The sequence below is a fragment of the Phascolarctos cinereus genome, unplaced genomic scaffold (assembly GCF_003287225.1).
Source record: "Phascolarctos cinereus isolate Bilbo 61053 unplaced genomic scaffold, phaCin_HiC Scaffold_2;HRSCAF=192, whole genome shotgun sequence".
Lineage (NCBI taxonomy): Eukaryota > Metazoa > Chordata > Mammalia > Diprotodontia > Phascolarctidae > Phascolarctos > Phascolarctos cinereus.
Genome location: NW_027555625.1, coordinates 351,057,345 through 351,083,195, shown reverse-complemented (window position 1 = coordinate 351,083,195; position 25,851 = coordinate 351,057,345). Strand labels below are relative to the sequence as shown.

Here is a 25,851-nt window from a genome sequence, read left to right as displayed (position 1 = left end):
CTTACATTTTCTCACCTCTTGCAGGCCTCACAGTTTAAACTTCAAGGTAGCATTCGCTTACATACTATCATGCATTGTCCTTTAGTTCTTTTTGTGTGTGTATGACAGTGTCTTCCCAACCACTGTGTGAGCTCCTTCAGGGCAGAAGCTGTGGCTTCTCCTTCTCTTGCAAACCCCATAGCATAGAGGAAAAGATAGGATTTCTTGTTGACTCATCACAGAAGGTGGTGAGCAGAGCCTCACGGCAGAAGCAGAAGGAACAGGAGAGGGAGGGATATCACAGGGAATAGTGGCCAAAGGTTAGTCAAGGGCTAGAGCTGGGGTGGCTGACATAATAGCAACAGAATTTCCAGTCAAGGCTGAGGACAAAAGAAGAGAACAGTTTCTCAGTTACTGACTACTTACTTCCAAGAAGACAAAAGCAAACTCAAAATCTACTTCAGGACTGGGCGAATTAAAGAAAACATGTCATTGTTCAATCTCTCTTACTTAATAACACTCCTCTAAAAAAGGTTGGTTTCTTCACCATTTTTCAAGACAATCTTTTCCTGTTGTCCTCACACATTGAAACAGGGTCTAGTTCAAGGAATGACCTCAAAATGCAGCAAAGAACAGTCACTCTTAAGCCACAAGTAAAATGAACTTCTTTGTGTCTCTTATCACTTTCTACAAATCCAGTCACATATAATAGTATTTCCTGTTTCTCAGGAGCAGAAGCCTATGCAGATATCTTTTACAGAAGAGAATGTAGAATACTTACCCCTAGGAACCTGCCTTGTTTATCGAGGCTAACTCATCATCCCAAACCATAACAACATGCCCAGTTTCTAAGCTCCCTGGATTGGGTCTCCCATCCAGTTCCCAAACACTAAGAAAGAGACAGGAAAACCAATAGATAGGGTATAAAGATGAAAGCTAAGTAAGGTTCCTGATGGTGAGAGATCATGTAGGCTCCTATGAACACTCAGAGATACCACAGTGATAGGAAATGCAAACTCAGGCATTTTCAAAATAGGTCACTTTACTAAATAAATAAATCAGCATCGCTAAGTAAGAAAACTCTGAAGCTGCTGCTGTCTCAGTGCTTCCTCCCCTACCTTCTTCTCCTTAAGTTTCTCCCTGCGTACTATAGCTAGTTCATGATGTTCATTTGTGATCAGGATCTGGTCTTTCCTTTACTCAACAACTATTCTTTTAACATCATCTACAGGCAAAGCCTATGCTAGGTTCCTAGTCCCTGCCTTCAAGTGGTTTACAATTGAATATGGAAGAATATTTATAAGGTAGAATAAAAATAGAGTAAAAGAAAGGCACATAGCAGATGCTATAAAAGTTTATATGACAGGGACATAACATCTGGGTAGGTAGGGGAGGGAATCAAGGAATGAAGCCTTCATGGAAGAAGCAACATTTGAGGTGAAACTTGAAGGATGGGTGGGAATTCAATAAATGGCCAGTTGGTCAGTCAGTTAATCAATATTTACGAGCACCTATTATGGGTCAGGTGGGGTGGATGGGGTGCTCAAAGAGCACTGGCATCTTTGGCATGAGGGCTTGCTAAGCTCTTTTCAGGGCTGCTCACCCACCTTTGGTGTCCACCTGTCACTCAACTCTCACTAGTGGCTCCAAGAAGCAATAGCATGTGCAGTGGCCACACCCCAGTAAAACCATCTCAGCAAAGGGCTAAACCAGGTTGAGGGTAACAGGCCTCAAATCTGTCAGTGAGGTAAAGGGATGTCTACCCCAAGAATGTGAAGACTTCTCTGGTGGAATGGGCAGATTTGTTCCAACCGCCGTAAAGGCAGCTGAAGCAGGTGCTGTGGAGTGCTTAGAATTTGGTCAGACATCAAAGATCCCAACGTCTTCCCTGCATCCTGGGCCGTCACGAGTCATCTTGACTTTTGTCTTGCCACTGGACTCCAATGACTCTGGAAGAGAGAGTGAGGCTGATGACTTTGTGTTACTCTGTCTCACTTGAATCCAATTCACAAACAAGTCAAGGCATCACTCATACATGATATCTTTGGTCCTTTTTCAAAAAAGAAGGATATGCTACATGTTGGGATACAAATATGAAAAAGAAAAATCAATTCTCCCCTCAAGGAACTTACTATCTAATGGGGGGGGGGGAAACGAGACAAAAGAAAGCTAAATAGGAAGGGAAGGTTTTGTGGAAGAAATGGCACCTGAACTGTGCCTTGAAGTAAGACAAGATTTCTTTTTTTTTTTTAATTATTTCCCCCAAATTACATGTAAAAACAATTTTTAACATTTGTTTTTTTAAAATGTTGATGTTTAACATGTTCAACAGTTTGAACAAAAATGTTCAAAATTTTCTCCCTTCCTCTCCTTCCCTCCACTGAGAACGGAAGCAATCTGATACAGGTTATACATATACAGTCATACAAAACATATTTTAGTGTTTATTGTGAAAGAAAATACAGACCAAAAAAAACCCCAAGAAAAATAAAGAAAGTAATGAAAAACTATGCTTCAATGTTCATTCAGACTTCATTGGTTCTTTTTTCTGGAGATGGGTAGCATTTTTTGTCATAAGTCCTTCAGAATTGTCTTGAATCATTGTATGGCTGAGAACAGCTAAGTCATTCATGGCTGACCATCATACAATACATACATACATCATACAATAAAATGTTCTCCTGGTTCAGCTCATTTCACTTTGCATCAGTTCACGTAAGTCTTTCTAGGTTTTTTCTGAGAGCATCCTGCTCATCATTTCTTGTAGCACAATAGTACTCCATCAAAATCATATACAACAATTTGTTCAGCCATTTCACAATTGATGGACATCCCCTCAATTTCCAATTCTTTGCTATCACTAAAAGAGCTGCTATAGGTATTTTTGTACATGTCAGTCCTTATCCTTTTTGTTTTTTATCTCTTCGGTATATAGACCTAGTAGTAGTGTTGCTTGGCCAAAGGGTATACTTTTTTTAGCCCTTTGGGCATAGTTCCAAATTGCTCTACAGAATCAGTATATACTTCATCAACAATGCATTAGTGTCTCAATTTTCCCATATCTCCTTCAACATTTGTCATATTAGCCATTCTGATAGCTGTGGGGTGTTAACTCAGCATTGTTTAATTTTCATTTCTCTAATCAATAGTGATTTAGAGCATTTTTTTCATGACTATAGATAGCTTTGATTACGTCATCTGAATACTACCTATTCATATCCTTTGACCATTTCTCAATTGAGCAATGGCTCTTGTTTCCATAAATTTGACTCAGTTCTTTATATATTTGAGAAATGAAGTCTTTATCAGAAAACACTATAAAAATTTTTTTCACAGTTGATTACTATGTATTTTCATCCATCCTATTTTCCCCGTTTATCCTACTCTCTTTCTCTCCTTTTATCTCATCCATTCTCAAAACTGCTTTGCTTCTGACTTTTACCACTCCCCATCTGCCCTCACTTCTATCAGCCCCTCCCCCACTTCTCTTACCCCTTACCTTCCTATTTTGCTGTATGGTAACATAGATCTATACCCAACTGAGTGTGTATGTTATTCCCTTTTTGAGACAATTCTTTTTCTGTTTGTTTGTTTGTTTTTGGAGAGGCAGTTGGGGTTAAGTGACTTGCCCAAGCATCACACAGCTAGTGAGTGGCATGTGTCTGAGGCCGGATTTGAACTCAGGTCCTCCTGATTCCAGGGCCAGTGCTTTATTCACTCCACCACCTAGCTGCCCCCTTTGAGCCAATTCTGATTAGAATAAAGTTCTCATGCTCCCTTTCCTTACCTCCCCCATTTCCCCCTACACTATAAAAGCTCTTTTGTGCCTCTTTTATGTCAGATAATTTATCTCATTCTACCTCTACCTTTCCTGTTCTCCCAGTGCATCCCTCTTTCTTACCCCTTAATTTTATTTTTTTAGATAATTATCCCATGATTCAAATCATGTCCTCTGTCTATGTATACTCCTTCTAACTTCTCTAATAATGAGATAGTTTTTAGGAGTTACAAGTATCATTTTCCCATGTAGGAATGTAAACAGTTTAGCCTTGTTGAATAGTCTCATCAGCTCTGGTCTTTTCATCAGGAATGCTTAAAAGTCTTCTATTTCATTAAATATCCTCCTTTCCCCATAGTAATAGTCTTATCTCTGTTATGTTTTAATATTCCTAAAGGATTATACTCAGTTTTGCAGGGTAGATGATTTTTGGTTGTGAAACTAGTTCCTTTGCCCTCTGGAATATCATATTTCAAGTTCTCTGATCCTTTAGTGTAGAAATTGCTAAATCTTGTGTTATTCTGACTGTGGCTCCACAATATTTGAATAATTTCTTTTTGGCTGCTTGCAACATTTTCTCTTTGACCCGGGAGCTTAGGAATTTGACTATAATATCCTTGGGAGATTTCATTTTGGGATCTCTTTCAAGAGTTAATCAATTTCTATTCTACCCTCCATTTCTAGAATATCAGGGCAGTTTTCCTTGATGATTTCTTGAAAGATAATGTCCAGGCTCTTTTTTTGATGATGACTTTCAAGTAGTCCAATAATTATTAAATTATCTTTCTTGGATCTATTTTCCATGTCAGTTGTTTTTCCAATGAGATATTTCACATTTTCTTCTATTTTTTTTCATTTTTTTGATTTTGTTTTATTGTTTCTTGATGTCTCATAAAGTCATTAGCTTACATTTGCCTGATTCTAATTTTTAAGGAATTATTTTCTTCCATGAGCTTTTGTACCTCCTTTTCCATTTGGCCAGTTCTGCTCTTTAAGGTATTCTCTTCATTGAGCTATTGTACCTCTTTTTCCATTTGGTCAATTCTGCTTTTCAAGGCATTCTTCTCTTCATTGGATTGTTGTGCCTCTTTTACCATTTGGGCTATTACACTTTTTAAGTTATTAATTTCTTCAGTATTTTTTTGTGCCTCTTTTACCAAATTGTTGACTCTTTTTTCATTATTTTCTTGCATTACTCTTATTTCTCTTCCCAATTTTTCCTCTACCTCTCCTACTTGATTTTCAAATCCTTTTTGAGCTACTCCATGGCCTGAGACCAATTTGTATTTTTCTCTGAGGCTTCTGAGGTAGTGGTTTTGACGTGGTGTCTTCTGAGTTTGCAATTTGGTCTTCCCTGACACCAGAGTAACTTTCTATAGTCAGGATCTTTTTCTACTTTTTGCTCATTTCCCAGCTTATTTCTTGACTTTTAACTCTATGCTACAGTGCGGCTCTGCTTCTGGAGTGGAGGGACACTGTTTTCAGTTCTTTCAAGGTGGTACAATCTAGGGAGAGTTGTGTTTACTACTCTCCTGGCCTGTACTCTGGTCTATGAGCAACAATAACCACTCTTTTCAACCCTTGAACTGTGACCAGGGTCCCAGCTCTCCTGTGGCTGCAAGCTTTGGTGTGCTAGTGCTCCTCCTCACCCTGGAACTGAGACCCAGGACTGCAACCTGGATCCAAGCATGGGCAAAGCAACAGAGTGTTACCCTTGGTGCCAGCAAAGGGACCCCTGTAATCTCCTTCTGACCAGTTGTCTGACTCCCTTACTGTCTGTGGGCTGAGAGGTCTGGCAATTGCCACTGCTACCACTGATTCAGCAGCTCCCAAAGCCTACTGCTGGTTGGTCCTCGATTGTGTTCCGGTCTCACCCTGGTGCAACAGACCTTTCCTGCTGACCTTCTAAGTTATCTTAGGCTGAAAAATTGATTCACCCTGTCCTTTTGTGGGATCTGCTGCTTCAGATTTTGTTTTAAGCCATTATTTAAAGTTGTTTAGAGGGATTTTGGGGAGAGCTCAGGTGAGTTCCTGCCTTTTCTCTGCCATCTTGGCTCTGAAGACAAGATTTTAAAGAGATAGAGAGAAAGAGGGAAATTCCAGGCATGAGAAATGGATTGTATAAATGCAGAATTGTGCAAATGCACAATGCACATATAGATAGGAGACAGAATATCATACAATATGCAGTAGTAAATGATTATAGTAACCTTGTATTTGACAAATATAAAGATTTAAGTTTTGGGGATAAGAATTCATTATTTGGTAAACAATTGTTGGGAAAGCTGGAAAACAGAAAATTTCTGGCAAAAATTGGGTATAGACCAATATCTTATATCATTTACCAAGACAAGGTCAAAATGGATATATGACCTAGATATAAAGGGAGATGTCATAAGAAAATTAGAATAACATGGAACGTATTACCTATCAGACTTACGGACAGGAGAACAACTTGTCCATAAACAAGAGAAAGAGAACATTGTGAAGTGTAAAATGAATAATTTCAATTACATTAAATTTAAATTTAAAAGTTTTTGCACAAATAAAACCAATGTAGCCAAGATTAGAAGGAAAGCAGAAAATTGGGGGAAGTTTTTATAGACAGTATCTCAATAAAGTTTTCATATCTTAAATATGTAAAGAACTTTGTCAAATTTATAAGAATACAAATTCCCCAACTGACACACTGTCAAAAGATTTGAACAGGCAGTTTTCTGATTAAGAAATCAAAATAATTTATAGTCATGTAAAAATGCTCTAAATCATTATTGATTAGAGAAATGCAATTTAAAACAACTTTGAGATGTCATCTTACACCTATCAGATTGGCTAAAATGATAGATTCCTTTCAATTGGGCAATGGCTAAATAAGTTGTGGTATATATTGTGATGGAATATTACTATGCTATAAGAAATAATGAGCTGGTTGCTTTTAGAAAAATGAGTAAAAGTTTACACAAAATAATGAAAAGTCAAATGAGCAGCACCAAGAGAACATTGTACATAGTAACAGAAATATTGTCTTAGGAATAACTTTGAATACGTAATTAATCTTAAGTATCATAAGTACTCAAACCAATTGCAAAGGAATGATCTCAGAAGTCCCTTCCAGCTCTGTCTATGAGGGAAGATGCTATCCACCTCCAGAGAAAGAACTGATAAACAGAAGTATGTATAGTATGGTTTTACATATATATGTGTACATATAAACATACATATATGATGTAGTTTATTAATTATAGTTATTATATGTAGTTTATATATTTAAAGCTACCTTTCTATTTCTTAGTACCAGATCATTTTGATAATAAAGTTTCAGATCTAATAGTGATAAACCTCTCTCCTTCACCTTTTTTAAAAAATTAGTTTCTTTGAAATTCTTGACCTTTTGTTCTTCCAAATGAATTTTGCAGTATTTTTTGTAACAATAAAATAATTTTTGGTAATTTAATTGGGATGGCATTGAATAAATAGATTAGCTAGGTAAAATTGTCCCTTTTATTATATTGGCTTTGCCTACCCACGAACAACTAATACTTCTCAAAATTTCTCTACAGTTATTTTAAATGGGGTATCCTTCAATATGCAGGGTTTTGTTGGTGATATATAAAAATGCTGATGACTTATGTGGTTTTATTTTATATCCTACTACTTTGCTAAAATTATTACTTGTTTCAACTAACTTTTTAGTTGAATATTTAGGATTTTCCAAATATATTATCACATTATCTGCAAAAAGAAATAGTTTTACTTAATTTTCCATTCTGATTACTTCAATTTCTTTTTCTTCTTATTGCTACTGCTAGCATTTCTAAAACAATATTGAATAATATTAGTGACACACAGTATAGTTTCCCTATTTATCTCTTTTAATTAAATCTATTTTAGCTTTAACTTTCTTTGAGTTTATGATTGCTATCCCTGCTTTTTTTTATATCAGTTGCAGCATAATAAATTCTACTCCAGCCTTTATTTTAACTCTGTATCTCTCATTTTTAATGTAATTGTAAATAACTTATTGTGAGATTCTGATTTTTAATCCATTCTGCTGTTTCCATTTTATTGGTAAGTTCATCCCATTCACATTTGAAGTTATAATTACTAGTTGTATATTTCCCTCCATTCTATTTTTTCTCACTATTTATCCTTCTTGCCTATTTATCCTATCCCTCTTCAGGCATCTAATATACTTTTAATCACTACCTCGCCCTCCTATTCCTTAACCTACCCACCCCTCTAAAAGTACCTCTCTTATACTTTCTCCCTACGCTGCTACTTCTTGATCTACATACCCTTCTAAAAGTCCCTCCCTCATCCTATCCCATCACCCTCCTTTTTCTTTATAAATTTAGAAGACTTTTATACTATTCTAGATATATATGTTATTCCCTTTTTAATCCAGTTCCGATGTAAGATTCCAGCACTATCAACCCTCCAACCCCACCTGCTTCCACTGTAACAGTTCTTCCATCCATGTCTTGTTCGTATAATTACTACATTTTACTTCTTCCTGAACTACTTTATTTTTTAGAATCATCCCATCATACTCAACCCCAAGCCTTTTATCTATGTATCATCTTTCAAACTACTCAAATAAAGATAACAATCTTCAAAGTACAGATAACATTTTCCCATATAAGAAGTAAACAGTTCAACCTATCAAGTCCCTTATAATTGATCTTTAACATATGTAACATTATCTGCAACAATCAACCCCGTCATTTGGACACTCATAGGGATCGGATCCAGTATAATATACAACAATAGCTCCCTCTTCTGACAGACCAACTGGGTTTAGAAATTGGCTCCTTACAACATAAGCAGAAAAAAAAACCTCAAGTATTCAGGGGTACATTGTCTATTTCGTGGGTACTCCAGGAATTGTTCTCCTCCCATTTTTCTCACTGATAGCATGTTAGTGTAGTCTTCCGAGCCACATTCAGGTTCATGGAATCTATTTCAGTCCAAATTCTATTGCTCATAAATCCTCTCTTCCTCTCTGAATCTCATGATCAAAGTTATACCCTCACAGCAGGACATTTACTTAAAATAGAAATGTTTAAGGTAAATAATAAAGAATTAGCATAAGCTGCAAATATAGCTGGCACTCCTACTCTGACCCCTTCAAACTTCTCTGGGGACTCTTGCTTTCTGTTGAAGCCCCCACAGTTCATACAACCTAGTAGGTGTAGGATATAGCCAGTCAACTCATGGCCCAAGTGTTACTGGTCAGTAATGGCAGCAGTCTTTCACTGAGGTATTTCCCATCTCATGTCATGTGGCTGCCTCAGGTGTGTAGAACAGTAGGCACTAGAATTTGACAGTATGGCACACTTAGGCATTTTCTTTCTTCTCTACACCTGGAATTCTCTCCAGTCAAGCCTAAGGTCCTTTGTTTAGTCTTGTCCAAATACTGACATTTCTTTCTGTCTCTTTCATCTGTCTCCCTACTCATTTCTGGCTTCTTTAATTCTTTCAAAACCTCTTCTCTCAAAGATGCTTCCACACTGTATGCTCACACACAGGCTTTTCTGAGAGCCAGTTTAGGACCCTCTTCCCAATGAAAGAATTTCACTGGACCTGATGGGGTGCTTGGGTGCCTATGCTTAGATCCCAATTCCTTCCTAGCCTCAGAAATGCTATCCCTGGCAGTTTCCTTCCAGCCCAAGGACTTTATCTCTGGCTGTGACTCATGAGTGGGCCCAGTGAGGCAAACTATCTCTCCCTGTTGCAAGAACAAGCTGACCTCTGTAGAATTTCCCTTGTATGAACAGGACTATGTTGTGCTAGCAGAACTATCAAGTCCTGATGCCCACAGCTACCGTATACAATCCAGAGGTCAAGCTAGAGACATCAACTCCCCAAACTATCTTGTTACAGACATAACAGACCAAAAACATACCCTTTAGGAACCCTCTCTTCCCTGCCTCCTCTCGATTTCCAGTAGTGAATGATGCCTGTGACTAAGATTGTATGTTATCACCTAATTAGCATACTTGGCACATAATTCACTACTTTTCCTGTATAAGCTTTAGCATCATTCCTGTTAGGTTGCAAGTTCCCTAGGGAGCTCTGCCCACCATGGCAGTTCCTTGGGAGTCTTTGCCCACTGTGTAGCATGACAATAAATCTTTGCTACCTTGACTCAAAGAATGTTTGAGTCTATGAATTCATTCCAGACTACACTGCTCTGTACTCTGGTCCTTGAGGGATCGAAATCTCTCAGACAGCAACAGACCCAAAGAATTGTGGGAATATGACAATTTTTCAAAAAGGCTCCTTACATCAACAGCAATCCTGATTGAGAAGGAGGACGCGCAAGGCATACTTCTTGGGGGGAGTTGTCACATTGGAGGAGAGTAAGTAGGCTAAAGAGATTTGGGAATTGTCTGCAGATTGAATTTATTGATTTATATTTATATTATTTATTTATATTCATATTTATATTATTTACTTATATCCATAAATACTTGTTGATTGATTATCTATTTGCTTTTCCTCCCCTTTAAAGGATAACTTAGCGTCACCATACTCTCCTAGGTTTGGGGCTGTAAGACTGCTGACGTCAAGATTTAGTCCTTCTGTGCTCATGGTTGAGGTTACCTAAACTTGTTCTATGATTAATGCCTTTGTTGCTCTGAATGCTTGTAGGGGAGCTGAAGGCCCTTGGAGATTCTGGAAAAAGACTCTGATACTCCCAGGGAAGATCCCTTGGTAGTAGCATAAACTACCGGGATTATTATTAGAGAGAAGCTCCTGATCTTGAACCTATTCTGCTACCTCAGAAGTCGAAGTAGAGAATACATGGGTTCCATATAGATATGGAAGGAACACAAAATTTTATTTGTTAATTTACTAAATCATATTTTACAACCAGTGCCTCTGCTAAGGGCCTCATTTCTAAAATATATAGAGAACTAAATCAAATTTATAAGAATACAAATCATTCCCCAGTTGATAAATGGTCAAAGGATATGAACGAGCAGTTTTCAGATGAAGAAATTAAAGCTATCTATAGACATATGAAAAAATGCTCTAAATCACTACTGATGAGAGAAATGCAAATCAAAACAGCTCTGAGGTACCACATTCCACCTGTCAGATTGGCCAAGATGACAAAACAGGAAAATGATAAATGTTGGAGAAGATGCGGGAAAATTGGAACACTAATGTATTGTTGGTAGAGTTGTGAATTGATCCAATCATTTTGAAGAGCAATTTGGAACTATGCCCAAAGGGCTATAAAAATGTGCATACCCTTTGACCCAGCAATAGCACTTCTAGGGCTGTATCCCAAAGAGATCATAAAAAATGGGAAAAAGACCCAGATGTACAAAAATATTTATAGCAGCTCTTTTCGTGGTGGCCAAGAATTGGAAGTTGAGGGGATGCCCATCAATTGGGTAATGGCTAAACAAATTGTGGTATATGAATGTAATGGAATATTATTGTGCTATAAGAAATGATAAGCAGGCAGACTCCAGAAAAACCTGGAAAAACTCATATGGACTGATGCTGAATGAAATGAGTAGAACCAGAAGAACGTTGTACACAGTAACAGCCACCTTGTACGATGACTAAGATTGATAGACTTAGCCCTTCTCAGCAATGCAAGGATCTAAGGCATCTCCAAAAATCTCATGATGGAAAACGCTATCTACATCCAGAGAAAGAACTATGGAGTTTGAATGCAGATCGAAGCATACTATTTGCTCTTTTTTCCCCCTCTGTTTTGTTTTGTTTCTTCTTTCTTGTGGTTCCTCCTATTGGTTCTAATTCTTCTTTACAACATGACTAATGTGAAAATACGTTTAATAGGAATGTATATCTAGAACCTATATCAGACTGCATGCTGTCTTGGGGAGCGAGCTGGAGAGGGAGGGGGAGAAAATTAAAAACTCAAACGCTTATGGAAGTGAATGTTGAAAACTAAAAATAAATACAAATTTAAAAATTTATTAAGTTATTTCCTGTTGATTGTCATCCCCCCAGTTCCCTTCGACGCCAATGTCATCCCCTATCCAACCTCTCTTACCCCCTGGATTTGGAGTCAGAAGGCTTGAGTTTGAGTTCTGCCATTTACTAGCTGTCTGACTTCAGACAAGGCACTTTATCTTTCTGGACCTCAATTTTCTTATCTACACTTTGAGGATGATAACACTTGCACTACCTCCTTCACAAGTAAGTTGTGAGAATTAAATGAGTTCATGAATGTGAAATGCTTTCCAACCTGTATGTTAAGACAGGCTTGGCACACACATTTTAGTATTGATACGGGATTAAAATCATGAGCCATAATGAGGATCATAGAATCTTGGTGTCAGCATTGGATTGGGAAAACTTCAAGCACTAGTTGAGCACAGATGGCTTTTTAGTGGTGAATATATTAAATGAAGCAACAAATAAGAAAGATATCCTGTCTTCTCTGCCATTTAATCTCAAATTTTAAAAATGAACTTTTTATCATTATTTTTTATTTTACATCACCTTCATTTTTCTGAATGTACCTTCTCCTAAGTTATCCCTTATAATAAAGAATACAAATGAAAGCTAACACAAAGCAGTTCAACAAGATAGCCAACATATCAACTGTGCTTGACTATGTATGTATACACAATATTTCACACAAATAACCTCCTACCTCTGCAAGGGAGGGAGGTGAATTTTGTCATCTCTTCTCTGAGGCCAAGTGTTGTCATTATAATTACATGACATCCAGTTTCTTTTGGGAGATTCTTCCTCTTTACATTGCTATTGTCAATGTGTATATTATTTTCCTGGTTCTTTTTATTTTACTTTATATCAATTCACATCTTAATCTTGAAGATAACTATTTTTTTCACACTTTTAATGCAACCTTGGGCAAATTATATGACCTTCCTATTTCTTTGCAAAGGAATCTGAGCTTTAAACTAGGGGTCAGGTCATGGGTGGATCCTGAGTGGAAGAAAAGATGAGCGGATGCCTGCTTGGAAGTACTGGGCAATGTCACATAGGTTTCTTCAAGAATGAACAGAATTGAGACAGCTAGGTGGTACAGTGGGTAGAGCACCAGCCCTGAAGTCAGGAGAACTTGAGTTCAAATATGACTTCAGACCAAACACTTAAAACTTACTAGCTATGTGACTCTGGGCAAGTCACTTAACCCCATCTGCCAAAAAATAAAGAATGAACAGAATTGAGTGGGGTTTTGAGGGTTGGGTGGGATACACACTAGGCGTCAAAAAAAGTTGTACTAAAAGCTTCCTGGGGCAGCTAGGTAGTGCTGGGGATAGAGCTTCAGCCTTGGAGTCAGGAGGACCTGAGTTCAAATCCAGCCTCAGACACCTGCCACTTACTAGCTGTGTGACCCTAGGCAAGTCACTTAACCCCAATTGCCACACCAAAAAACAAAACAAAGGGTAGAGAATTCCTGATGAAAAAGAAAAAAACAAAACAAATCAAACCCAAAAGCTTCCTCCTAGGAACAAGAGCAAACACCATAACAATTATAATGTGGAGAAGGAACTAGCCAATGGGGGCTTGGTCCCGCATGTGTAATGTTCTCTGCCTGCAGCAAATCCATCAGAGACTGCCTCTAGATACATGTGGCTATTGATTCTGCTCTTCATTCGGAGGATGCACAGATATTCTACAACCATTTTCTTTCCACTTAACTGTGTGATGAAGAAAACATTTTTTAAAATTTATTGCAGAGTTAGAACTGAGTGTGCCTACAGAAGTCATGAACAAGAAAAATCGCCCTCTCTTTTCTGGAGGTTTTTGAGTGATGATGAAGAATTGCTATAAGCCTCTTGAGGAGGAAGGGGCACTGTTTCAGAAGGCTTATCTCCCCCTGGACCACCATGTGGCCATGAATGCCTGGCTCTGTCTCTTTCATCTCTTGTCTCTTCTTACCTGATCTTAGGTGAATGGGTATTAGAGATACAATGGACTCAGAGCTTTGCAAGGTGGGAAGAGCCATCAGAGGTACAAGAACTGGAGTCCACAGCAGAGTTTGCCAGCAGCCAAGCCTAGTGAGGAGATGGCCCTGAGAAATGAACTGCCTGAGCTATTCTAGCAGTGGATTGGCCGGGTAAATAAGACACTACGTTCTGCAAGTAAGAGAGTGACGTGTCCATTGGCTAGGTTGGACCTAGAAGTGAATTTGGTGGGAAGTTCCTTTAAGTTTGAAGCCCCCATTCCCCAGGGACCAAGATGGTAGAGGAGAATATGCTCTGGGTTTTAGAGGTTTTTGTACTCCTTACTGCTAGGGTTTTTTCTCTGAGATTATCTCCTGTTTACATCGTATATATCTTGTGCCTACATAGCTATTTGCCAGATGTCTCCCTTAAAATGTGAGTTCCCTGAGGGCAGGGACCATGTTTTTGCTTTTTTTTTTTTGTATCCCTAGGACTTAGTATAGCATCAGGCACACAGTAGGTGCTTATTGACTAGTTAAATATCCCTACATAAAAGCTAAGTGATTTTAATTGGTTAATAGTGATGCAGAAGAAGTGCAAATCAATTTGATCATCGGGTTGATCAATCAAAATTATATTGGAGCAGTAATCACTGGTTAGATGATATCAAGGAAATCCTAATTGATCAGTTGATATTGGGGAGATGTTAATTCATGACTGATATTGGCAAGGGGGGTGTGGGCATTAGTATAGCTCATATAAGTTCTGCTACTCTCCTAATCTTTACTAAGACTAGAAGATTGGGTTCCTTGAGAAAGAAAAGTAATTCTCCCTCAGGGTTCTACTGACAACTCTCAGGAATCTGGTACGTCTTTTTCTAACACCATAGCTCACCAGGCCTTATCTGGTATATTCTCCCTAACGTCAATCATTCATTCACCTAAAATCAAGAAAGAAGAAACACAACTAAGATAAAAAAAAAAAACACAGCAGTGATCCATACAGGCTATATGGTAGCCTGGGTAAGAAGACAAGGCAGGTGAAGCTGCTCTGGAACTCACTACCTGGAGGCTTACAGAAGTTTGTCTTCCACATTTAAAAGCCACCTGGGAAGACAAGAGAATTTTGCTTATTCATGCCTTTTATAAGTACACTGGGTTCCAACTCACCAGCCACTTAAAAGGCTTTCCTTCCCCACATAGTAAGTGAACAAGAAATAGTCAATATTACCTGTGCATCCTCTGAATTAAGAGCAGGGTCCATCTGTTATACATCATCAAACATTTCCAGAAGTAAACGCAGAAGCCTCCATTTGGATACTCACTAGATAGAGAATACTAAGTGTGCTCCAAGGCCTGGGCCCCTATTGTAATACATTCACATAGAACTTTAAGTATTTTGCATACATTATCTCATTTGACAGTTCTATATTACAATCATTGTTATTAGGTTGTAAGGACAGGAGAAGAAAAGGTAAAAACAAAACAGGAGCTGGTTTAAACTTCAAAAGTGCCATTTCCCCCACAATTTCTGGCCAAACCAGAAGGGTAAGGGGGTAAAGGTAAGCTTGACACACAAGCCTACACACATCTGTGTATACTGGGTATCCCTGGGCATATCGTGACTATGTTGGCTGTATTTCAGCAAGGCTGGAGGAGACAGGCTGGAGCTCAAACAACCTAGAGTCAGAGGTAGCCTCTTTCCTCCCTAACTCCCCAAATTCCCTGGTGCTCTGAGGCCCTTAGTTTTCCTGTAGAGGTCAAGGCTCATTTCTTATGATCCCTCTGGTAGACCCTAGAGGGCAGCATTCAATGGCTTTTCAAAAACATCAGCAGTTACTTAACTAATTCAGTGTACAAAGTGCCTATATAACACTTGGCACACTTGATAAATGTATACTATAATTGTTATTAATTAGCAATTAATATAATTATAGTAGTTGGAATAAAAATGGATTTCTAGTAAAAAAAACCAAATATCAGCCATTACAGCTTATACATTGCTAAGGGCTATCAGATATTTAATAGAGCTGATTTAGCTCTCCCTAAAATGCATTGAAATTGATTACGAATCTGCTGGCAGCAAACACCCCCTCATCATGTGCTCCAGGAAGCATATGAGGTGCATTCCAAGAGTTGGGCCTGGCTCTGAAGTTTCTCCCAAATACCTGCCTGAGCCCATGCAGACATGAAGAATAGCAACTAGGTGTAGTGAATTACCACAGGGGCAAATTTTGTGCCTCTTAGTGGGCCATGGTTTCCTCCCATTGTGAGGTCATATTTTTGCCCAAGTCAAAGGAGTACAGATTCAGAGCTGGAAGAGCCACCAGAGCCCCTCTAGTTTAACCCCTTCATTTTACAGATGAGGGAACTGAGTCCCAGAGAGGTGAAGTACCCTAAGATAAGTGGCAGAGCTAAGATCTGAACCTAGGTCCACTGACTATACTGTTCTACTAGAGTCTGACCTGACTCAGTTCTCTGAAGTTAGGTATCATGTGTTTTTCTTAAACTTTCTGAACATAATAGATACTTAATTAATAACTATTGACTTGAATGGACTCTACCAGTTCCAGAGCAAAAGAAATGATAGGCATTAACTTCTCAGAGGGCACTGTGTCCCCAGGACTAATTGTCCTGGTACTGATCTGATCTGACTCTGACTCCTGTTGCAGACACATCCCTGCTGGTATTTTCAAGAAGAGCTATTTGGAATAGGCTCCAGGTTGGAATATCAGAATTCTTGAAAGCTCTGGAATGAAGCAAGTACCTTGACGGTAGTCTATCCCTAGCACTTAGCAAAGTGCCTGGCACCTGGTAAAGCACTTAATATATACTTGTTTACTTAACAGACACCATCAGGACATACCTCTGGGCCCAAGTCCAGAGACAAGATTAAGATCCTGTCTTTCTATCTCTTAGACTCAAATGCTCATAGGGGGAAGACTGTTTGTATATTGAGGAACTTCTTTTCCCTCCTTCCCCAATATCAGCATGGAATAAGTCCCAGAACCACAGAATAAATAGAACAAATCATAAAAGCCTGTTTTAAGAAACAAGAGAAAAGACTGAGGGGGTTGTTGAAATGTAACTGGTCATGGGATCTACTTCCTGCCTCGTTCTTATACAAGGGGTGAATCCTTATTTCAAATGCAGCCACATGGAGATTCCCAGGGTCTAAGTCACCAGCCAGCTGGGAAGGGAACACTAGCCATGCCTTGTGATACATGAGGAGCACCTGCTTAACTATTACGACATCTGGAGTTTCCCTGGACACTTTCCAGCCTCTCTGGGCCAAATATCGGTCGTAGTTTGTCATTACATCACCCTGACCACCGGAGCTCAAGATTTCTTGGCAATCCTGGTGAAAGCTAGGTCTGGGCACATGATTTCATGCAACCTTGCCGGAGCTCGGCTATTTTACTTATTCATTTATAATGCTTCCTATTGTCATCTCTAATTTCAGTAACTTAATCACTTGGCTCTAACTTTCGGTATAGGCAGTAAGATGATCTTTCCAGTTATTGCTAAGAGTACCTTACTACTTATGAATTTTTTCTTTTAAACAAACTCATAGTCATAGGTAACATGAAAGTCCAATGTAGCCCTAGAAAAGAGACCCACCCATAAGATGGCCAATATGGGACTTCATGAAGTCAAATATTTAGGACCAGTAAACCTAATGAAAATTTTCCAAATTTGATGGTTGCCATCTATGTCATTATGGAAGTCAATGATAAAAAGTCAAGAATCCCAAGGATGAAGACAGATTCCTGAGGCATTAATAAGAGATCTTCCAAGAGGATATGGGCCCATTAATGATGACTCAACACCCCTCTTGTCCTTCAGCATTTTCTCCTCTCTGTAGAGCCAATGGACTTCAGCTGCTTGATTAGAATAGAGATGTTAGAGGAAAAGTCATGAGTTGTGGCTGCTAAAAGGGAGGAGGCCAAAGGCTTAGAGAGACTGAGGGGATATGAGCTAACTCTTGGCCACTGGAAACTCTGAATGAAGGGCTCAGGGTGGAAGAGGGGCAGTAGCCTCTCCTTGCCGCAGCCTATTGGTGAGTCCTACCTCTGACTTGGTCACAGACAATGAGCCATGGCAAGATGGTCATGGTAAGAAGCCATCAGCAGGCTCTGCTGGTGACAGGATACCGAACGGGGGGAAATACATGTAAACCCTTCAGAAATCATTACAAAGAAAAGGATCACTTGTTCTGGGAGGAGTTGATGGGTATTTCATTTCATTCATTTAACAAACTCTTAAGTGCTACTAGGTGGTGCAATGGATAGAGCACTAGGCCTGGAGTCAGGAAGACCTCAACTCAAATTCAACCTTAGGCACTTATTAGCTGACCCTGGATGAGTCGATTAACCTCTTTTTGCCTCAGATTCCTCATCTGTAAAATGGGCATAATAATAGCACCTACATTGCAGGGTTATTGTAAGGATCAAATGAGATAATAATTGTAAAGCATTTAGCCCAGTGCCTGGCATGTAGTAAGTGCTATATAAATATTAGATATTATTACAAACATATTCTACCTTGGTATTGGAGACTACAAAAATAAATAAGTCCTAGTTGTTTCCCCTAGAGAGCTTAAAATCTGTCATCCTTGTCCACATACTTCAATTGTATGATTTACATTTTCTGTCTGTCCCCTTCCCCTTTAACAGTGAAACAGTTTGATCGGACCTGAAAAAGAAAAAAAACCACAACCGTATGTTTCCAAGAGGCCACTGGTTTAGGATGAATGGATAAATCAGTGAATGAAAAAGAAGTGTATTAAATGCTTGCTATGTGTAAAACACTAGAAATACAAATAGAAAATTGAGAGTCCTACTCTCTAGAAACTCACATTTTAGTAGGGGGAGACAACGCATATGGATGAAATCAGGTTCAGCTGGATATGAGGCAATTCTGGGAAAAATATTGTCTTGCCTTGGGTTAATTTCCTCATTTTCAATCTTGAAGAGAGACTAAATCAAAAATCATAGTAAATGGGCATGTAGTTTAATAGCAGCTTCAAGTAACATATATCTACACACACACACACACACACACACACACCACACACACACACACACACACACACCCTTTACTGGTCAGAGGAGAAATGGGAAGTGAGGTAAACAAGGTCAGGGGTACTGGATTCCTTAGGCAACATTCTAGAGAAAGGGGGGCAGGAAAGCAAAGAGAGCTAGAGACAAAACTCTGAGTGATTTACCAACCATTCGTCTGCTGTTTTGATGTCTAGGCCCATGTCTCATCTGTTCCTCTGGCTAGTAGTCCTAGTCCTTCTGTATCTCCAGTGTTTAGTCAGTACCTGAGTTCCAGTCTCCTCACCTCTGTTAATGGTCTACAGGCGAGCATCAGACCAAATATTACTCTCCTCTCTGTTCCTGTGTCTGCGCAAGTGAGGGGAGCTTGGCCAACACAGATTCTTGCAGCAGGGCTCCTTCCTTCTCTGTCGGTCAGCATGCCTGGCTTCTCAGAAAGTGGAAGGACTTGCTGCTTTTCTGGTGTGGCCTTTGGTCCTCCTGGTACGAGCTGACATATCTGGAGGAGGGGTTACATTTCTTTAAATGGAAACCTCCCTTTGAAGTTTCTGATTAGGCAAAATAATGACTGTCAGGGCTAAGCCCCTGAGGAATGAATATTTTTTTCCTATTGCAGAGAAACCCTATAGTGTTTCTACACTGTACTGGCAACAGCACTAGATTTAGAGACAGGATTTGATTTCTAATTCTGGTTATTAAACTTTTACCTTGTGAACTTTCACCTCTTTGCCTTGTTTACATTTCTAGGAAGCTCAAATATGAACCTCCTTCTTTTGATATTTCTCACAATCTACAGGCTGGGAGGAGGTGTGGGGGTGATGATGAATGGAACAATTTATTTTACTCCACCCAATAAATTGTGTGTATCATGATAACAAATACAGAGGGTCATGTATGAAAGACCCAGAAATTGGGATGAGGGTTTGAGAACATAGAAATGAAGTAGCATTGCAGTAATTTTGGAATGTATGCTGTATCATACCCTAGAATTCAGAACCTGGGCCAATGGGGGCTTCCTTCTTGCCTAATCTTTTCAAGTTAAGGTTTTTCCCAAGTCTGTTTGACTGGAGCAACACCTGTTTAGTGTTATGGCTAGGTAAGAAATGAGGCAAAGAATAGCCTCTTTTACCTAGTTTAAAAAAAATAATAGGGGCGCTAGGTGGTGCAGTGGATAGAGCACTGGCCCTGAAGTCAGGAGGACCTGAGTTCAAGGCTGGCCTCAGACCAAACTCTTGACACTTACTAGCTGTTTGACCCTGGGCAAATCACTTAACCCCAATTGCCATAACGATGATAATAATAATAATAATAATAATAATCTGGGAGGAGAAGAACTCAGGGTTTCTGGCCAACACAGAAACAATTGCTATTTAATTCACTCTGAACATCAAGGGCCCAAACAATGATCAAGTGAGGCTTGGGCGGGGCATATTGTTGGCCAATCAATGAGAGTCACAGTGATTTGGATTGAAGGCATGGTTCTTAAGAAAGAAGTCTAGCCCATAAGCTCCAAGATATCTTACAAGGTTTCAGTGATCAAAATTCATATTCCTTTGGGCAGAGCACCCGAAGTGAGGGTATGATTCCCTACACGGACAGAGGAAAGGGGGGTGGGAGAGGAGGGAGAGAGGGAGGGTGAGAATGAAGGAAGGAAAGAAGTAAGGAAGGAAGGAATTGTGTGGCCCAACTGGAACTGGCTAGTTGGGTCCCCAGTGGGGCAACTACTACTACTCACACGTTGTTAAAAAGGCCAAGGTCTCCTACTGCATTCATCTCTAGTTGTCCTGATCTGTATCTTGCCACTGGACCCAGAAAGCTCCGGAGGAGAAAGTGAGGCAGGTCACCTTGCACACCTACCTTACTTAAATCCAATTCACTTGCAAGTCATGACATCCTCTTCCTGATGTCATGGTCCTCTTTGAGAAGGAAGGATAAACAACAACAGTCAGTTCAGGGCAGAGGCCTGATGGGTTAGAACAATTCAGAGATTTCCTACTCCACTAGTGAATTAATGTGTGTGATACCTTATAGACTCATAGAAAGTGAAATAAGCCTGATGCAAACTCTTGTTGCTCTGGTAATGTCTCAAGTGTCATGTTTGAGAGGGAATATCTTCCAAAGTCATACCAAGCCAGCTGTATGCTAACATCACTTCTATTTTGGGCAGACACTTCAAATGGACAGTAAGTTGGGCCTAGAATTGAATAGGAAGGCCAGGATGGATTACCATTAGGAACTTACAAAATTTCCTAATGTTTCTTTTTGAAGTAAAGGCCTGTGTTTTCTAATATCGATCGATATTCTTCTGATTAATGTTCTCATGTGGTTGTAATCTATTAGAATTGGAGTTTACCTCAAAGACCTCTGATTGGTATTGAAAACCATCATAATTTGGTTCCAGCTTGTTTTCCTTTCTTGTTGTACACGATTGTAACTTTCCAATGATTCTCTCTCCTCAGTAGAATACTCTTTTATAACAGAAAAGTACAGTCCAGCAAAAATGGCCATTTATGAAAGTGTAAGTTTCATTATGAACCTATTCTCTACTACCTCTGGGCTAAGTGGTGGAAACATGATTCTCCATCAAGTTCTGTAAAGTCATAATTTGTTACTTTATTGATATGAGTTTTTATGTCTGGTTCTGCTTACATTACCCTGCATCAATTCTTATATGTATAAAAGGTCACGCTCAGATCACCTAGCATGGAGGAACCCTCATGTCCCCTACCCCAGGCTGTGTCTTTAAAACTGGCCATACTGGGACAATCTCTTTTCTGGACTTGCTCTTTCCTTTAAGTTTTACTTTGGCTCCAAGAAATGGGTCTGGGGTCTTTGCTCTATGTTGTTTGTCCTTCTGTTTCAGGTGCTGGTAGTAATCCCCACTAGACCCAGGAATTAGAACCATCATAGCCTTGTAGCCAGAATTACTGGTAGGATGTTAGAGCCAGCCAGCTCAGCAAGGAGACCTGGAGGAACCAGATTGCCCGGGACTTAAGCCCCAGACATGTCTCTTTTCTGGGTGATAGCTAATAATAGCTAGCATTTATTAAACAGCTATTATATGCCAGGTACTGGGCTAAGCACTTTACAAATATCATCTCATCTGAGCCTCACAACCACTCTAGGAGGTAGGTGCTATTACTATCCTCATTTTACAGAGGGGGAAACTGAGGCCTACAGAGGTGATCTGACCTGTTCTTTGCTTTCAGTCCTGTCCTGCTCTTCTTGACCCATTTGAGGTTTTCTTGGCAAAGATATTGGAATTGTTTGCCATTTCCTTCTGCTCATTTGACAGATGGGGAAGTTGAGGCAAATAGGGTTAAGTGACTTGTCCAGAGGGCTGCCCTCAAACTCTACACTGGGCCAAGAAGGGCGCAGACGACCGCCCTGGACCCAGCTCACAACCCCAGGAGACCTAGCAAAGTGCACTGCATCCCAGAGACAGACCTCTTTCTCTTCCCCGCCCTCCGGAGACTGCTCATTCTCCTCCTAGTAATTTCTGGAGTCTGCGCAGTATGTCCAGCACAGGGCACGAGGATACTACACTACTCACCTGGGACAGCTCTGAGCGTCCCCCGCCCCCATTACTACGCCAGCACCTGGCGAGCGTTCCAAGCTTAGCGCCCCCCCCCCGCCCCCCATGGCGCCTGCGCACCAGGGGTTGGCCCGGAGCTGGGGGAGGGGCGAGCTCTAGTTCCAGGCTCCGCCTCCCCTCGCTTTCGCTTTCACTTTCCCAACTGCTGAGGGATCTACTGCTTGGTCTGGGGGTCAGATGGAAAATGAAAGGGGGAGGCTTTCTGCTTTTCCCCGACCGCTGGAAGCCGGACTTGAATGCCCGCAGCTGGCCGAGCTTCGTGAGGTAGCCAAGTAAGTACTTTCATCCGAGGTGGGAGGTCGAGGACGGGGAGGGGTCTTGGAAAGGGAGAGGGAGGAGAGTTTCTGGGGCGGGGAGGCTGGGGGAGGGAGTTGAGGGGAGACCGGTCTTTGGGGGAGGGAGCTTCTGGAGGAGAGGGCAAGGAATTGGGATATGAAGGGCCCTGGACAAAAGAGGCTGTGCGGGGGGAACCCCCTCCCCCTGGGGTGTGTGCCTGAGGGCCCGGAGCTCAGGTAGGGTTACGAATGTGTGCGATTTAATTAGGCCAACGTTGTGTGCGGAGCGCCTGGTCCGGCCTCCGCGCTTGGCTGCCGCAGGCTGCAGCCTTGACCTAGTCCTGCGGCCCCTCTCCCTCTGCCCTGGCGGGTGCACTAACCCTTGGAGAGAAACGGATTTGCTTTAGTATCTGTGACCATAAGTGGGGGGGGGGGAAGTGCCGTTTTCATTTGGTAACCTGATTGTGCTAAATTTTAAAATGACAGTTTGTTCTCCACCCCACCCCATTCCTGGGTTTACCGAACCTAAAATACACAGAAGAGAATTCTGTGGTTTTTTTTGTTTTTTGTTTTTTTTTGCTGTCAATGGAATGGACTTTTTCATTCCTGATTTTTTGACATTCCTTTTCCGGCGTCTGCCATCACTAACAACGTGTGCTTCTAACACTTTCTGCCTTTTGATAGTAAAAGGATGAAGGAACTGAGGCTAGAATCAGGGTTTTCCATACCCAGTTTTTCTCCCCCTTTTAATTCCTCGAGAACGGGTGCGGATAATGAAACTTGTAATAACCTTTGTTCGGGTATCATTTGGTGTGATACTACCTTACCACCTTGGGATAGTACATTTCTATGATTCCAATATAGGAGTGGATTTCTTAGATCTTTACTGCACCAGAATATAAAAGAAAAAAGGGAAAGGGAGCTTGACGTAGTTTTCTGTTAAAGGACCCCCTCACCCCCTTTGGAAAAAAAAAGGAATTTCTTCATTGTTTAGAACTAACTGCTCGCTGACGATATTCCAGCCATATGTGGACACTGGGAGGTGATGGATGTGGGAAGAATGTACTGTGCTTTTTCAACCAAACGTGTTTCTAGACAACCTATTGATATTAAAGACCTCTGTCTCTCACACACACAATCTTCCTTCTGTTGATTCCCTGGAATTGCCGTTGTTGGGTTTCTTCATTTATAATAACTCTTTGCCAAGATCATTAGGTTCTTTACCATGGATCTTAAAAAATACTTCTGCAACTAAGATGTACTTTTTTTTGTTTTGATGAGGCAATTGGGGTTAAGTGATTAGCCCAGGATCACACAGCTAGCAACTGTTAAGTGTCCCAGGCCGGTTTTGAACTCAGGTCCTCCTAACTCCTAAGATGTACTCTTAAAGCTTTGGTGTGTATAGCATTTAAAATTAATTTAATTGTAAAAAACCTTGCAGTTCAGTAATGAAGTATTTGAGTGCATGGCATGTTGCGTTTCTTTCATACATGCCTGTCAACCTGATTTTAGCTGCCTGACCCCCTTGTCTTGTATGGTTTTCCCCTTCACCTCCCCCCTTGTGGCAGCCCTGGTTTTCTTCAGTGTTCCACTCAACTGCCATTTTCTGTACCTGGTCTCCCCCTCAGGGGAGGGGAATCTTCGGGCTAGAGGCCACATGTGGTCCTCTAGGTCCTCAAGTGCTGCCCTTAACAAATCTTGTTCTGTGAAGTTTGGATTCAGTCAAAGGGCTGCACTTGAGGACCTAGAGGGCCACATGTGGCCTTGAGGCTGCAGGTTCCCCACTCCTGCTAGATACTAATATCTTCTCTCCTAAGGTTACTCTTGTATGTGTTTTGTATATGTACATGTTGTCTCGTCTGTGAGAAGGTTAAGTTCCTTAAAGGCAAGAACTGTTTCATTTTTGTCTTTGCATCCCCAATGCCTGGCACATAACAGTTGTTTAATAAGTGTTTATTTGCTGATTGTATAACTGAGAGGAGGTAGTTGAAGTAAAAGCTGAGTCTCTCTCTTTCTATATATACTTTTAAAAAGTCCCATCCCCTCATCTGCTTCAGCCTATAGCTAGCCTCCATTATTCTCCCTCTTCTCACCTCTGGCCAATTTTCAGTCTCTCCCACTCCACTGGTTTCTTCCCTAATGCCTAAACACACATTTAACCATTTAGGTCCTCCTCAACAATCTGCTGCATTTGGCACTGCTGACCATCCTCCTGCTGAATACTGTGTCAGCAAGCATTTATTAAGCCCTTACTATGAGCCAGGCACTATACTAAGTGTTGGGAATACAAATCCAAGCAAAAAGACAGTCTCTGCTCCCAAGAAACTTATATTCTAATGGGGAAAAGACCACACATAAGAGGAAGCTGAAAAGGGCGGGGCAGGAGGGAAGGAATTGAAGGTACCTGGACCTGGGGTAGAGAAAGTCCAGAGAGTCAGGAATAGAGCCTGGAAAAGACTGAAGACATAGTGGACCTGGGCACCCTCCTTCAAAGGAAGGTTCTGGGAGGAATTGTCCAGTCATGGGGAGTGGCCTCGGGGTGGGAGTGGAGGAGTATCCTCTTGTGTGAATTCCAGGGCTGGAGTGAGCTTCTGGATGTAGAGGTGTCTGGGGCATGGTAAAGTCCAGAAGAGTCTAGACTAGATTCTGGAGAGGAAGGGACACTCCTTTCTGGGTTTTCCAGTCACTCCTCTTTCTTTGTTCTCCTACCTGTCTGTTTCATATCTGACACCCTAAGTGTTGGTGTTCCCCGAAGCCAGGGGTGGGGAGCCTGCCGAGGCCATATATGACCCTCTAGGTTTTCAAGTGGGGCCCTTTGACTGAATCCAAACTTCACCGAACAGATCCCCTTAATAAAAGGTTTTGTTGGACTCAGTCAGAAGGCCGAACTAGAGGACCTAGAAGGCCACTTGTGGCCTCACATCTGAAAGTTCCCCACCCCTGCCCTAGGCTGTGTCTTGGGCTCTTTTTTTTTCCCCCCTCTATACTTCAACTTTAATGAATTTAATTATCATCTCTAAGCAGATGATTCACAAATCTTTTGTTTCCAGCCTCAGGAACTCCACTGAACTTCAGTCTCAGTACCAATTTCTTCTTGGACATTTCAGATTGGATGTATCAGAGGCATTCCAAACTTATCTAAAACAGAGCTCATAATCTTTGCTTCTAAACCCATCCTTCCTCCAAACTCCCCTATTTCTATGAAAGGTACTACTACTCTTCCAGAATCCGAAGCTTGAAATCTCAGTGTCTTGCTCTCC

At 40.6% G+C, this 25,851-nt stretch overlaps 2 long non-coding RNA genes across 8 annotated transcripts in view; one reads left to right on the top strand and one right to left on the bottom strand.

Annotated features, from left to right (window-relative positions):
* Positions 1–1,317: 1,317 nt before the first annotated feature.
* LOC110211822 (uncharacterized) lies at positions 1,318–19,212 on the bottom strand. Its single transcript, XR_002325506.2, has 3 exons — positions 18,893–19,212; positions 18,520–18,640; positions 1,318–1,928 (listed from the first exon to the last, which is right to left on the bottom strand). It is a non-coding gene; the product is annotated as an uncharacterized LOC110211822 (long non-coding RNA).
* Positions 19,213–22,252: 3,040 nt separating this feature from the next.
* The window catches only part of LOC110211700 (uncharacterized), a 158,608-nt gene continuing 155,009 nt past the window's right edge, over positions 22,253–25,851 (top strand). For 3 of the 7 annotated variants that reach the window (XR_013484834.1, XR_013484838.1, XR_013484839.1), the window contains exon 1: positions 22,351–22,588. This is a non-coding gene — a long non-coding RNA (uncharacterized LOC110211700). Of the gene's footprint in view, positions 22,589–25,851 lie in introns of all 7 variants that reach the window. The other 4 variants (XR_013484835.1, XR_013484837.1, XR_013484836.1 and 1 more) reach the window with 4 other exon arrangements.